The following is a 15,706-nucleotide window of genomic DNA, read 5'->3' as shown; positions in this document are numbered from 1 at the left end:
GATTCTTTGACCCCACCCTTGGCACAGTGCACTGAAGGGTTAGATGCTGGGAGAGAAGAGGGAGGAAGGAGAAAGAGAGGGAGGGAGGAAGGGAGGGAGGAAAATGTCCTATATGAGTATCGGGCGAAGGTCATGCCATAAACGAAGGTTTCGGAAGCTCTAATTCTCATAAGAAAAGACCCAGCCTCTCTAAAACACTTCAAGGACAAATTATTTTAAAAATTGAAAACGATTCAGACTCACCAGGCTGGCAGTGCAGGGTCCAGTCGTGAGAAGGAGGCCCGACTCTAAGAAAGGTAGGTGGGGCCCATCTGGATGCTTCAAGCCAAAAAGCATTTTTGTGGCCTCGTAATTTCTGAAAGCTCTTGGCGAGGCTAACTGGCTCCTGGTTCAGTCTCCTGCAAAGATTTCCTCTTTTTGTCTGTTCCTCGGGTCCATGGCATGTATCTAACACAGGTCAAGTTATCTGTTGGGCCTCAGTTTCCCCACCTTTAAATGGAGTAATTGGGTGAGATCATCTCTAATCCGACAGCAACACTGACTCCCTCTAGGTTTACATCTTGGAATTCCTTTCTATCCATCTACCTTAACCCCAAAGATACTAATAATAACTATTATTAGGAGAATAATGATAGTAATTATCACTATACTAGCTACCACTTACTGAAGCACTGCCCATTTCATCTTCGCAATTGTCATGTACCATCTCTATTTTACACCTGAGGGAACTGATGCTCAGAGAGGGTATGCACTTTGCCTAAAGCATCACAGCCAGCAAAGGGAAAAGCTGGAATTTGATCCCAGACATGTCTAAATCCAAAGCCCCACTCCCTCGCCTCTGTCCACAGCTCCAGCAGGTCCCAGCAGGGCTGTGTTTACTGAACAGACAGATCCCCTCCTCTGCGTGAAAGGGAAGGAGAAAAGAGGGCATAGTCGTGGCTGTGACATGGTTATCGTCTGCCTGTTTTTCGTTTTGTTTTGTTTTCTGATAAACGTGACTCTTACACACACAGCATACAGCCATGTGCCACATAAGGACATTTCCACGAACCACATATACGACAGTGGTCCCACAGGCTGAGAAGTTCCCATTGTCTGGTGATGCTGTAGCTGTTTAACATCGGACAATGCATTCCTCACGTGTTTGTGGGATGTTGGTGTAAACAGGCCTACTGTGCTGCCAGTCGTAAGACAGTATCACACACAGAATTACAGTAGTCATCTGGGCCATCTAGTTTTGTGTAAGTACACACTGTGACATTCTCACAAAGACGAAATCACCTAACACCACACTTCTCAGAACACACCCCCTGGCATTAAGCTGGCACAACTGTCACTCTGATGGAACCCCCCATCACACACTGTATCCATTTTCATGTGTAGCCTAGGTCACCTGACCCACACCTGTGCTTAGTATAATAGGCCATAGTTTGCCATGATGATTGGTGATTGGTTCAAATAGAAGGCATGTGACTGAAGCCAGCCAATCAGAGCCCTCCCCTGGCCTGAATGACATCCACAGAGAGAAGCTTTCTCTTGCTTCTAGAGCTGCTAAAAGCTGAAGTGATAGATGCTTAGAGCTCTCTGTGTCCTTGCCCCATTGTGACTCCACCCACCGTGCCTTGAAAGCCCTCCCCCCCCCCCCAGGGAGAATATTTGCAACAGAAAAGCTGAGATGGAGAGAGGGAGCTCTCGCCCATGAATGGGCTGCTGAAACCAACTCGGTGTATGTCCTTCCTGGTCACAGAGCCAAAAAGGATTTAAACTGGGGTTCTGTTTTTGCAGTCAATGGAGTCCTAAGAACTTTTGACCAGCGTTGCACAGCTATGACCATATCTATATCACATACACACACACACTACATCTACTAAGATCTTTAAAACAGATCTGAAAAAGGATGTTAGGGAGAGAAAAGAGGCAAGGGGAAAGTATTTAGAAAAAAGAGACCCAAAATTGCCACTTCCTCCCTTTCTCAGTCTCTGACCCATATCATAGCTTGTGCATGGATGTCCCCTGGGTGTAAGTGTCCCAAGAAAATTGTGGCTGCTCTTTACCAAACATCCACCACTTTTTCTACTTTAGCTCATTTAATCTTCATAATAACCCTGTAAAACAGAATAGATATGTGCATTTTTAGGGGTGAAACTGAGGCACTGAGCTATTAAATTGCCTCACCATTAATAAATGGCAGAGCCTGGAGTTCTGAATTCCCATCTGTGTAACTTGAAAGTCTCTTCAAGAGACTTAATTTGTTTAAACTACACCAGACTGTGTCCCCCACCAAGGACATATTGGTTTTGATGCCAGCGTGTCTAAGAGAGTCATCCCTCTTCGGTTTCTGTTCTAATGAGTCAAGGGGGTTCCTGAGCCTAGAAGATCTGGAATTAACCCCAGGCACATCTTGAAACATGGGATGTTTCCTTGTAGCAGGGAAAGATTTGCAGGTGGTTTGACCCCAAGGGGAAATATCCCCAGGGGGGTGGCCACTGACATTCAGCTGCTTCCTTTACTTCCAAACCCAGTGTGGAGAGGAGTTAGGTCAGCCCCACAGTTCATACAAGGCAAAGATATGAAAATTAGGGTGTCTGATGAATGTTGAATCAAGCAGGACAGAGGCCTTTGGAAGCAGCGAGGAGGAGAAAAAATGACAAGATATTCTTAGAACTTCCACTACTTTGAACCCCTGAGCAAAAGCACTTTTAAATGTACGCTCAGCAGGATTCTTTATCCTGGGGGAGAGAGAGACAGAGGTTCTGATGACCCCAGTTTCCTGTTTGGTTCCAGGTTGGTTACTGAGTCAAGACAAAGAATAAACAAAAATTAGGAACCAGGTGATACTTGTATTTTTTTCCCAGAGTCATCTGTCCTTAGGCTACCTAGTCAACTAATATTTACCGAGCACCTATGCACCGGCCGTTGTTTTAGGCACTGGGAACACTGCTGTGGACAAGGCGGGCTTTCACAAAACAGTCTTCCTGAGTCACACAACTGACCATGTTATGCTCCCTGCCTAAAGCCTTCAATGGCTCCCCACTGCCCACGGGGTCCACTCCAAAGTTCTCAATATGGTATACAAAGCATTTCATCATCTGGCCTGTTCAGTTTCATTTCTTTCAACTGCTTCCCACCCACCCCACCCCCTTACAATCCATATCATGGCTGTACCAAAATTCCTTTCATTCCCTGGTATCCCCCAGGTATTTAAGCTTGTCACCTCCCCCCCTTCTCTGGAGCAGTCTCAACTGCTACCGGTGCCCTCTTGTCCACTCACTGGCTGCCCCACTCTTACTCATCCTCTTCAGGAAGTTGACTGGACCCCCCCCCCCCTTGCCAGAAGTGTTAGGCAGCCGTAAATGATACTGTTGCTTTGTTGGTCTCACATCTCTTTCCCTCTTCTTTGGGAACAGAAAATCCTTCCTCCTTCGAAGAACACATTCCATGGAGTTCACTTCGGGCTCCCCTGGGCCCTGCCCCAGCCACAGGTGACTCCAGCCTGGACTGCCACTGAACAGAGTGCTGCTGAGACCTCACCAGTCTCGAAGAGCCTCAGGAGAAGGACAGGCCTGTCTGCTCCACTGGTCTAACCTCAGGACTCCCTCCGCCCCCAGCCTGCAGGGAGATAATCCACAGGTAGATTACCAATAAATACATTTTGGATAGATATAAGTGGGGAACTTAAAAACTGCTTTCAAATTTGACCAAACAAAAAGTTGCTGAAGTTTTACCCACCCCAAAATTCTTATTTTAGTTCACAGAGGACCAGATTTCAATTGAGAGTGACCTGGGCTCCATTCCTAGCTTTGCCAGCTAAGAACTCAGTGGTCTTGGGCAAGTGGCTTACCTCTTCAAGGTCATGATAATCGTGATGTAGCAACCAGGAACAGCTGGATAAGCTGCGTGGCAATAATAATGGTCACTGTCATGCACTGAGCACTCACTCTGGGCCAGATGTTACAGCCATTATCTCACTGAGGCCTACCAACAACCCTAGGAGGTAGGCACTCCTGTTACCTCCATTTTACAGATGGTGAAACTGAGGCACAGAGGAGTGAAGTCATTTGCCCTGGGTGACATTACTAACAAATGGCAGCAAGAAAGAAAAGGAAAGAGAGTATGAGGGAGGGAGGAGGGAAGAAGGAGAAAGGGAGGGAGGGGGAAGGGATTGAGCCTTTCCCTGCCAGCCTTTCCCACGTGCATGAAACTGACCTATGACCGGCCCTGGAATGGGAGACCTGCCACCTGGGTCTTCTAGGGAGTGTGACCATGTTTTCACCTAATTGGCTAGTGCAGACTTCAAGTTAATCTACCAATCTCACTTATTTCTACGCGAAAGATGTAGAAAACTGGCATTTTTACACTCTGCCAGGGGGGTGAAAAATTGAGAAATAGATTCAGAGGACTGAGCAATATACAGTGTGTCCATAAAGTCATGGTGCACTTTTGACCGGTCACAGGAAAGCAACAAAAGACGATAGAAATGTGAAATCTGCACCAAATAAAAGGAAAACCCTCCTAGTTTCTGTAGGATGATGTGGCAGCATGTGCGCATGCGCAGATGATGACGTAACACCGTGTATACAGCAGAGCAGCCCGTGGCCATGCCAGTCGAGATGTGGATGGTTCAGAGGAAAGTTCAGTGTGTTCTGTGGCTCGCTAAATTCGAGTCCGTGACCAAAGTGCAACGTGAATATCGGTGCATTTATAACGAAGCGCCACCATATAGGTATTACTCGTTGGGATAAGTAGTTGAAGGAAACAGGCAGTTTGGTGGAGAAACCCATTCTGGTAGGCCATCAGTCAGTGACAAGTCTGTAGAGGCTATACGGGATAGCTACCTAAGGAGCCCTAAAAAAATCTGTGCGTGAGCCCACATCAAACTGCACTGAATAGGTATGAAACTGGGAGAGTTTTCCTTTTATTTGGTGCAGATTTCACATCTCTATCGTCTTTTGTTGCTTTCCCATGACCAGTCAAAAGTGCACCATGACTTTACAGACACACTATATATCAAAAGCCTTAAATATGTGACCCCATTTGACCTAGCAATCACGTTCCCAAGGATCGACTCAAACAAAATGACAAACAAAACAGGACAAGGGTGCAAAGAGATATGGACGAAGATGTTCATTGCTGTGTTGTTTATACTATTGCAAAAGTGGAAACAACCTTAATGTGTGATTGGGAATGGCATAAATAAGTTAGAGTATATCCAACAATGAAATAATGGTCAACTATTCATAAAAATGAAACTGCCTCATTGGGTTATAGTGAGAGATAGCAAGATCATACAGGCAAAATGCTTAGAGCAAGGGCCAGCACACGGTAGGAGTCAGTACACGTCAGCTGTCTCTGAGATTGTATTTAAACTAAGGACCTAATGTCCCGGATGGTAGCTACTATAGGAAACAGGTGGCACCCTCAAGAGAATTGACTTGAGGAGCATTGAGTGAGAGGCACAGGCAGGGTTAAGAGAACCAATAAGGTTTACTGGAGTGCCCATGAACAAGCTATAGTGGAGAGCTGTTACCCTTCCTCCAGACCTAACAGGGTGACGGTTGGGATGGTATTTATGCAGTTTGGTGAGTGCTGACTCCATAGACATGAAGCCACTTAGCAGGCGCTGTTGCAAGGACCATGGATGGTCGGGCAGAGAAGGGAGAGGAAATGTTTTGGCCTCTCTCTCCTCCTCTCACCCTCAGTCTCCTGCTGGCACCTCCCACTGGCCATTCCCAACAGAAAGTGGGCACTGAGAAGATCAGAGGAGAACGACTATGGAACCATCAACCTAGTCCCTAAACCAGTCTCCAGACTGGTTTCAAAGAAGGCCCAGAAAAACGCTATGTGCCTTTGGATACATAATGTATTTATGGCACAGAAATCAGTTACCGTATTTCCCCATGTATAAGATGCACCATAATTTGAGGGCCCAAAATTTGAAAAAAAAAAAGTATTCCATAAAGTTATTGAACTCAAGTTTTATTCATCATAAAATTCATACAACTCCTCATCACTGTCAGAACTCCCATCCATTAGCTTGTCCTCATCTGTGTCTGATGACGAATCACTGTCTTCCAACAGTGAGCTCAAAAACAAGCGCAAAAAAGCGGGAAATGCAAGTAAAAAATTTCTACAACCACTTATACGTATAAGACACACCCAATTTTTAGACCCCAAATTTTTTGAAAAAAAAGTGCATCTTATACATGAGGAAATATGGTATGTACTGGTTAAAAGGCCCTCACCAATCATTACCCTGTAACACACTTCCTTTTTATTATAAGTGGGATATCTATTGAGGCGGTAGGCGGGCAGGGGCAGCTAACTGTCTGCCATGTTTTATCTATTTTTTGTCTTTTTTGTTTTGTTTTTAGAGCAAGCTGGGTGGATGGGAGCAGAAGTGGGTCTGGGGGCAGGTGTGTTTCCCACCCGGGGGGTGCGTTATGCATCCCGAGGAACTGGCCAGCACCCACCTCCGCCTCGTATTGAGACCCTCTCACAGAGCGGCTGTTCGCCCTGAAGTTTGGATTCAAGCTCTGCCAGTCGCCTCCCACCTTCACAACATCTGTCCAACTGGAAGGAGTTCCAGAACATGTCTGTTTAGTCACGGCTGCTTCCACGGCCCTAGGGCCCCTATTTCTTTTTCAGAAGGCATGGCAACTGGGCATCTGTTGACCACCAGAAAGGGGACCCAACCACACTGGCCTCTGACCAAGCCAACCTGCACTGGGAACTAGAGTCAATGAAAGACAGACACACTTTCCAACCTCAACTCCGCTAGCCAGAAAATCCCCGTGGCGCCTTAAGGAGCACCATCTGGCCACCTCCTCTACCCTTTTCTGTGTCTAAGCACTGACCTGGATTGCTACACTGCAAGACACAGGGATGCCTGCTAACTATTTCCATTTGGTGGGCTTTGCAAAACTAACCTGTGCCACATTCTCCTGCTGGCATTCAATTTAGTAGCATGCGCTAATGACCTAGAAATTTGGGGACGTTGGTTGTGTTTCCTCGGGTGAGCGTGGTCGTTCCTCAATGGGATGAGTGAAAATAGGGCTGTTTTTAAAGGAGAGAAAATGGGCTCGCTTCCTCTGTCAGGTCCAGTTAGCTTCCTTCACAGACCAAAATGGGGCAGCAAACGTACCTGACCACCTTGCTCGGTGCCTCGCTGGGACCAGCAGTCCTCTTGGGGTAGGTGCTGCCGGGCGGGTAAGAACGTGAACTCTAGAATCAGAAAGACCAGCTGCGTGACCTCGGGGAAGTTTTCCAATAGGTAAAATGGGAACCCAGCGTCCTCCTAGTTGGTGTCTTAGCTGGTGTTCTCCCGAAGGCAGAGCCCAAGTCATGAGCTCATATGCAGGAAATTTATTTGGAAAGTGATCCCAAGAATCAGGAGAGAAAAATGAGAAAGGCAAAAAAAAAAAGAAAAGAACCCATTTTTATAACCACATTAACTAAGTCTCTGCCATAGACAACAGGGTTATAATTTTGCAGGGACACTCTGAGAACTGTACAGAAGGCCTCCCAGAACTTTCGCCCCGAGGGTTGGAAGGCTGGAGTATTTATTCAGTGGCTCCCATTGTCCCTTGATTAAGTCCCTGCACTTCTAGACAGAACTTGGGTGCCACCTAGCAGGCTCTCAGAGCACCGGAGAAGGCCCTGGGACAAATGCAGAAATACAGGGAGCGATTCCTAGAGACTGTCAATGTAAGACATGCGTGAGTCCACAGGGAACTGTCCACCGCGACTGAGGCTGAAATCAGAACTGATCAGAGATGTGAAACAGGGTGCCACGGCACCTGTGACATCTACCTGGAATCCTTCTAAAAATGAATAAATAAATGAGATGAGCATTTGTCCTGGGACAGTAAGCACTAGATAAATAATAGCTGCAAGTGAATAGTGTTGAGTACCTTGGTAATTCCACAAATACTAACTGGTCAAGTGCAAGTAACAAATGAGTTTCCTTTCATGTACCAACCCTGATCAACAAGAGCCCTGTTGCAGCAAAGATTCTGAGACACCATGTGAGCTCAATGGAAAGGAGTGCGGGGATGGATTATTGATGTCTGTCATGACAATGGGTTGTGCCATAGTAGTACGTGAGCTGCTAATTTTGTATGGCCAATATTTAGAATATATTGTTTCTTTCTTCAAGTCTTCCATGTCACACCTAGAGATTAATTGTCCTCATCTGTACAATGAGAATACTATTATACATACTCTACCTTCTTGCCCCGCAAGCAGACACTGAAATCAAGAAAGTGCTTTGAAAACATAAGGACAGACATAAATGGAGAACTTCCCAGCTAACTCCCTTTTCCCCCGTGATGTAAGGAAGAACTCTTAGGAGTAAGGTGGTTCTCCAAGCAGACTAACATGGTTTTCTTTTTGCTACTTAAATGCACTGAACAAAACTGACTGACGGCTAGGAGACCCTTATTTGACAACCATCCTTGTAGGCAATAAGTTGCTTTGTTCTGCCCATCCATCTTTAATATTTTTCATGGCAAAATAGAACCCTGAAGTTGTTTGTGGACCATTCACGCACTCAGTCCATCTGGTCTGGGTCAATCTGTCTCCAGAGATGGGGCTTTAATTGATCTAAGAGAATTCAGCAAACTATTGCCCACAGGTCAGTCAGCTGCTTTAAATAAAATTTATTCAAATACAGCCATGCCTATTCATGTATACATGGCCCATGACATTTTTCATACTGTAACAGTAGAGTTGATCATTGTAATAGAGATCATGGGGTTCACAGCCTAAGATATTTACAATCCTGCCTGCCAAGGACATGTTTGCCAATATTGAGTCTAAGTTGATCTCCCTCCCCTCCCCCCGGGTACCACAATTGGTTCATAGATTAAATGTGACCCAACTCAGGCCAGTGAAGCTCAAAGCTCTCTTTTCCTCTGGACATGAAGGTGAAGAGCTGTGAAGTCTGGAGCCCCCGCAGCCATGAGAAAAAACACATCTCTCTAACCTCAAAGATGAAGTAGAGGAGGAAAGGTATACATATTTGAAAGCATAGAAGAACACAAATGTGTGATACAGCCACCACCACAGCCTGGTGCTCATGAGTTTTTTTGGAGGGGGCACTGCATTCCCTAGCTGGGGGAGTAACGGGGTGCATGCTGTCCACCAAGCACTGTGCTAAACACATTTTGTCTCAGTGAATTTCCTAACAGTCCTCTGAGGTGCTCCCTGTTCTTATGCCCATTTTACAGAGGCAGAAACTGAGGCTCAGATAAGTTTGATTGTCTGGTACATGGCAGAGATGTGAACCACGCTCACTCCACTAGTCCTCAACAACATCGTTTCCCTTCCCACGCTGGCCACTCTGTCACCGGGCTAGCCTTTCCTTGGTATGTGAAGGAAGTTGTGGGAATCCCCGCCACTCTCGGTCACTTCTCCCTCTTCTGCTCCCCCTCTCTGTGCTCTGTGGATCTTGTTATTGTCGGGGGCTAAGTGATGACATTCTGTTTACCTGGTTATGTCCTGGGCCTTATGTGGGAATTCCCAAGCTTGCGATGTTTTTCTGGTAAGTTCCAGCTTGGAAAGAGGCCAGGGGTATTCCGGCATTCCCAGGGGTTCAGAAGCCACCTCCAGTGCCCTTTCCGGGGCCATCATGCCCAGAACAAAATCCCCCCATGGCCTACCATGGCCTTGCTCCTGCCTACCTCTCTGGCCCCGCCCACCCCACTACCCTCGTTCTCCTGCTCTCTGACATCCCACACATCAGCTCAGCGCTAAGCTCCACAGCTCTTCCTCAGTACTTACTCCGTGGCTATGGCTACAGGTAGCTGTTATCCCTTGCTACTGAATTTCCTCTCTGTCAGTTCACCTTTACCCCGAGTTTTCTGCTCAGCATCTCCCAGTGGACACTGAGTGAGGGTTCTCCAACCCTTCTATCTACACCCATGAAACTCTCTCCTGTCTCCCTTCTTCCCCATTCTAGTTACTGAGTCCCTGCAGAGGCTCCCCAGAGAGCACTGGCCTCCACACAGGGGTCCAACCCAAGTGACCAGACCACTTCCTGCCCCGAGATTGCTCAGACCCATGCCTTAACCTCTGCTCCAAGTTCATAGTCAGCAGAAAGCGCCTGCGGCTGTTCTTACAGGCATATGTAAGAGGCCACTAATGCCAGCCAATAAGGGGCTGGGTAATGAGGAGGCACACGTGGAAAGCCCCACTTGGTGGGGAGAAAAGGAGGGGCTGACTTCATTTCTTCCTAGCAGTCCTCTATGCCTCTGTTTCTCAAAACTGCACATCATAATTCCTGTCCATAATATAGATTATGATTGTTCAGACTGAAATTTAAAGAAAATAAAAATGTCCCCTTACTCCCACTTACCACAGATCTATCTGTAGTTACCAATCTGATGTATTCCTCTAGCCTTTTAAGGCTTTTTACATAGGTGACTTCATAGTACACATGTCATTCTGTTTCTTGTATCTATCACTTCAATATAAAACAGACATCTTTCCCTGACGATATAAACATACTTACCCTCACATTTTTTGAATAGTTGACCATTATGCTATTGTTTGGATATACTACAACTTATTTACCCCATTTCCAGTAAGACATTAAGGTTGTTTCCACTTTTGCAATAGCATAAACAACACAGCAATGAACATCTTTGTCCATATCTCTTTGCGCCCTTGTGCTGTTTTGTTTGTTGTTTTGTTTTGAGTTGATTCTTGGGAATGTGACTGCTAGGTCAAGGAGGCTCACATATTTAAGGCTTTTGATATATATTGCTCAGTCCTCTGAATCTATTTCTCAATTTTTCACCCCCCTGGCAGAGTGTAAAAATGCCAGTCTTCTACATTTTTGGCTTAGAAATAAATGAGGTTGGTAGATTAACTTGAAGTCTGCACTAGCCAATTAGGTGAAAACATGGTCACACTCCCTAGAAGACCCAGGTGGCAGGTCTCCCATTCCAGGGCCAGTCATAGGCCAGTTTCATGCACATGGGAAAGGCTGGCAGGGAAAGGCCCAATCCCTTCCCCCTTCCTTCCTCCCTTTCTCCTTCTTCCCTCCTCCCTCCCTCATGCTCTCTTTCCTTTTCTTTCTTACTGCCATTTATGAGAAAATTCACACTGGGCAAATGACTTCACCCCTGACCACTGGACCTAAGAGTGGGGTTTTCCCTAAGAAAATCAGATGATGGACGCTCAAACAAAAACAACAGATTTCAGCGTTTCATCTCTACTCAAGGAACAATTATTTGAGAACATTTCTGTCTCAAATTCTACACTTAAGTAGTGCTTGTTCCCTCCAAAGGATCTCAGTGATTCTGTCATCTTCATGAACTCCATCCCACTACCATTGTTCAGCAGTGAGGGCATTCAGCTGGGTTGTTCAGCAAGAGCCCCGCCAGACAGCAGCTCTGGTGCTCGGGAGATCTAGACTGAGGTCAAATGTGCTGATGCAGACCAAATCAACTCTGACCAGTCCGCAACGGTCTACAGTTTTGTATCCAAATTGGAGCTCAGTGTGGAAGAGTGTGATGATTGATTAGTAATGTCTGCCCTGAGCATGGGAAAGGAGAGTAGGCACATGCTTGCTATGAAAATCTCCATGACACTGTCTTGCTCTAACATGCTAAGACCCAGGTCAAGGCAATCAGTGTTGGAGTGCTCACTGTATGTCCCTCAAGACTGGGAGCTGAAGAGGCATAAAAAAATGAAACTTTTTTTCTATCAAGGAGCTTACTTTTAACTGAGTAAAAAAAATACATTTAGGAAAAGCTTCTGAAGGTTAGACTCTTACCCTCAAACACTCCTGATGACACCTATCCACTTGCCTCACATTTAATTGTCTCCAGTTTCCAGGAACATCTTTAGCCTTGGTTGAACAGCTGTCTCTGGTCTTGCCCATGGCTTCATGAACCCTTTTTAAGGTGTTAAGGACAGATAAGCTCCCAACGAGTCTCTCCTTCTTAATGTAATGAGAAAATTTGAAAGAGTGCCAACAAAGAGAGAACATTGTGTATCCAAAACATGGTCCCCTTTGTGCCTAAACCTTTAGGACTCATGCATTCAGGGCCTCCTTCTGCTCACAGAATGCCCAGAACAGAGCTGCTCATTGAAAAGCCCTTCTGAAACTTACAAACACATGCACACGCGTGGAGAAGAGTCAGTTGGGTAACACCAATGACCTGGTCACGCACAGGAGACACCTGGGGCTTCTGTAAAATGCAGAGCCTAACTCAGTAAACCCAGGGCAGACTTGGAGATTCCGCATGTTGAGCAAGCTTCCAGGTGATGCCAACAGCCCAGGGAGCACACTTTAGGGAGCAAGGGGCAGGGCTGAGACGGCTAGAATGCCCAGTGCACACCACGTGCTATGGGAGGGGAGACACAGAGGGAACCAGGGAGAGGGGAACCCGCACGGGACAAAGGGAGGAAGGGAAATGAGTACCGTTCTGGGCATCTGCAGGAAAGCATCGGTCTAAAAGCAAGATGCGGGATCTAAACGATAAATTAAAATGAAAAGTTTTGTTTTCCTTCTTGCCTGCATCCTTATAGCCTTGGGAGTATGGGAACTTGCTGTTTTTACCTTCCAGCCACCCTGACACATACCCCTTTCACCTGGGGGAAACTGAGGCTTGGAAGGATGAGTCACCTGTCACAGGCTGCCGTTTGGGCCAAGAGTCAGGCCAGAATGCAAGAAGCCAGCTCTTGTCTGCCTATTCCCCCGGCTCTGCATTGCAACATGGAACCTCAAAACATTTTCGAGAGGATCTGGGGCTGTGTGGAGAAACAGTTAAGGGCTCTTGTCCAAAGGCCTCCAGTTTCTCCAATAATGAGGCCAGTTGGAAGCTGTTAACACAGATGGGAACCAGCCAGCAACAGGTGAAAGGCCGTTCAACCTATCAGCACTCCCTTAAGCTATAGCACGCTCCTGGCGTCCTCTCCCCAAGTTCCCGGGGCCCAGTCCCCAGATGCACCTGCCAGCAAATGAGCGGCAGCCCGAGGGGTGACATGGGTCTCCCCTGCTCTGAACTGGCTGCCATGTCCCCCATTTCCTGGTGCCCCTTGGGAGACCAGTTTCTCTGGGTTAATATATGGTGCTAATGAGGGGTAGCCGGTGGGAACAGGCAAGCTTTACTTGATCCAGGGCTTGGAATGAAGCCAGGGTCTCTCTAGCCATAGAGCCTCCCTCTCTTTCCAGGTTAGTGTGCCGTGCAGGGAGATTAAGATGTATAGTCTGCAGATGGATTAACCTTTTCCGGGCCTCTTTAATGAGGCTTCTTATAATAGGGCCATTTCTCTTTCTTATGTATGTGTACACATTCACACACACACACACACACACACATACACACATTCCTTAACATAATCCATATGGAAATAAAACTCTCTCCCCTGCTCTATTTTTTAAGTGGACTCTATAATGGGCAACACTTTTTTTCCCCTTCAAACGAAAATCCACGGTTCAACAACATGCATTTCCCGTGGAGGAAGAAGGTAGTTTCCACCAACTAGCAAAGCCTCCCCTTAAAACTCAATTTTATGGGTACCAAGTCATCCACTGGACCAGCAGTTCTAGAGTACAGAGTAGGAGCCAGCCCAAGGTACGTATGGTAAAGTCCCCAAGACACACCCTCAGTCCTGGGACTCTCTGTAGACACAGCAGCAGAAGCCTCGATTCCTGCGGTGAGGGGACATTATGTTTCACACCATTGGGACCTTCCTCTAACTAAAGGGAGAAAATCCCAGCCTCTGCTCTCACCAGCTACCTCTCAGCTTTAAAATGCGAAAAGAAACAGAGAGACCCTGGTGACTGCCGATTGCCGACTGCCGATTGCCGGAAACAGGGAGCGGGGGAGAGGAGAAACTGATGAAAGGGGTGAAGGTGGTCAAAATATACAAAGTTCCAGTTATAAGATACATAAGTCCCGGGGATGTAAAGTACAGTATGGTGGCTATAGTTAATAATACTGTATTGTATACTTGAAAGCTGCTAAGAGAGTAGATCTTAGAGAAGTTCTCATCATAAGAAAAAAAAATCTGTAACCACATGTGGGGATGGATGTTAACTAGACTTACTGTGGTGATCATTTCGCAATAGATACAAATATTACATCATTATGTCGTACACCTGAAACTAATATAATTTTCGAAGTCAATTGAAAAAAAAAGGTTTTTAAGTTGCATAAGCCACTCAAGTTGACCTACTTAGAAAATAAATGAAATCCTATTTTAAAAAATGGAGAAGAAAATTTAAAAGCAGATTCTAAAGCTGCCCTTCTAGCCCTTGACTTCTCAGCAGCCGTGAGTATAAACCATATCAAAGCTACAGAGAGGAGCCCTCTGTGGGTTCAAGCTGTCTCACCTCCATCTGGGTCAGAGCTCCTTCTAACGTTAAGTTTTCTAAAGGGCAGGGGCATTTGCAGGCCTGTCTCAGATACATGAGCGTCTGAACTGGATATGTCAAACAGCGAGCAGTTACTCAGAGCTGGATTGTCTAACCACAGATAATAAAACTTGAAATTACTTAAAGTAATTTCTTAAAAACTTGACCATTTAGAAACTTAAATCCATGCTCCCCAATAGCTTGAGACAAAAAGGAACCAAAACCAACAATTACCACAAGGAAAATAACAGTGGGAATACCGCACTTTTTAAAAACTGCCCAATCAGAAGTACAGAATAGGACTAATGCTACCATGACTGTATTTAAAAGGATACAAATAATGAACTGAGCATCAATTCAGGAAGTTAGAAACAGACAACCAAACAACCAAAGAAAAAGGCAAAGAATTAGTAACAAAGAGAAAAGGAGAAATACATGAATTTAGATTTTTAAAAATCTAAAGCAAAGATACAAAACTCTAAAATATCTGTCTGATCAGAAAGAAAAAGCAGCAAAATACACATAATTAGGATGAAGAGGGTTGGCAGCATAACCACAAAGACGGAAACAATTAAAAATAGCAAAACATCTTGATCATGTGCAAAAATCTATGCTGAAATATTTGCCGCATGCGGCCCGCCGAACAATTTTGTGCGGCCCACAGACTAATCCACGAAGTTCAAAATATTTTGGATAAAATTAAGTAAGCCTGTGGATTAGTCTGCGGGCCGCACAAAATTGTTCGGCGGGCCGCGAGTTTGAGACCCCTGATCTAGAGGGTTAACATTTTAATTATAAAAGTAGTTATTAATATTCCTATATAAAGCATACTTGAAAATGAATAAAATAAAAACCCTGATAGAAAAATAAGCAAAGGACATAAATAGGCAACTCAGGACAGAATAAATACATAGAGACAATTAACACATCAGAAAATGCGCACTTATACATCAAAGGAATAAAAATTGGAACAACTGTGATGTCATTTATTTTCCTATCAAAGTAGCAAAATCGTTTCCATGGTTGTTCTTAGTGTAAATGGCCACACCCAATAAAAATGGACAACCAGGTGAACCAGGTGCACTACCACACAGGTGAAAGGAACGTAAATTAGTAAGTTAGCTCATTCCTGCTAAAACTCCTTGGAAACATTTCAGGGAAATGTCCAGCAACTCTCCTTAAATGAAGAGCTTCCAAATGTAACTCTTCTTTATAAATGCTTATGAAGGGAGACCTGATTTCTACACCTTCAGGATTTCAAGAGACCAAGAGAGTCAGATCTGGGGTGCAGGAGAGTGAGATCAAGCGAAGAAGATGGACACCTGGTTCTTGTCCTGA

The 15,706-nt window shown here is 45.5% G+C and overlaps 1 pseudogene; it reads left to right on the top strand.

Moving 5' to 3' along the window:
• Positions 1 to 15,706, top strand: part of LOC136391885 (TAR DNA-binding protein 43 pseudogene) — a 91,229-nt pseudogene that overhangs the window by 20,501 nt on the left and 55,022 nt on the right.

Source organism: Saccopteryx leptura, chromosome 2 (assembly GCF_036850995.1).
Source record: "Saccopteryx leptura isolate mSacLep1 chromosome 2, mSacLep1_pri_phased_curated, whole genome shotgun sequence".
Taxonomy (NCBI): Eukaryota; Metazoa; Chordata; class Mammalia; order Chiroptera; family Emballonuridae; genus Saccopteryx; species Saccopteryx leptura.
This window is presented reverse-complemented; position numbering and strand designations above follow the sequence as displayed.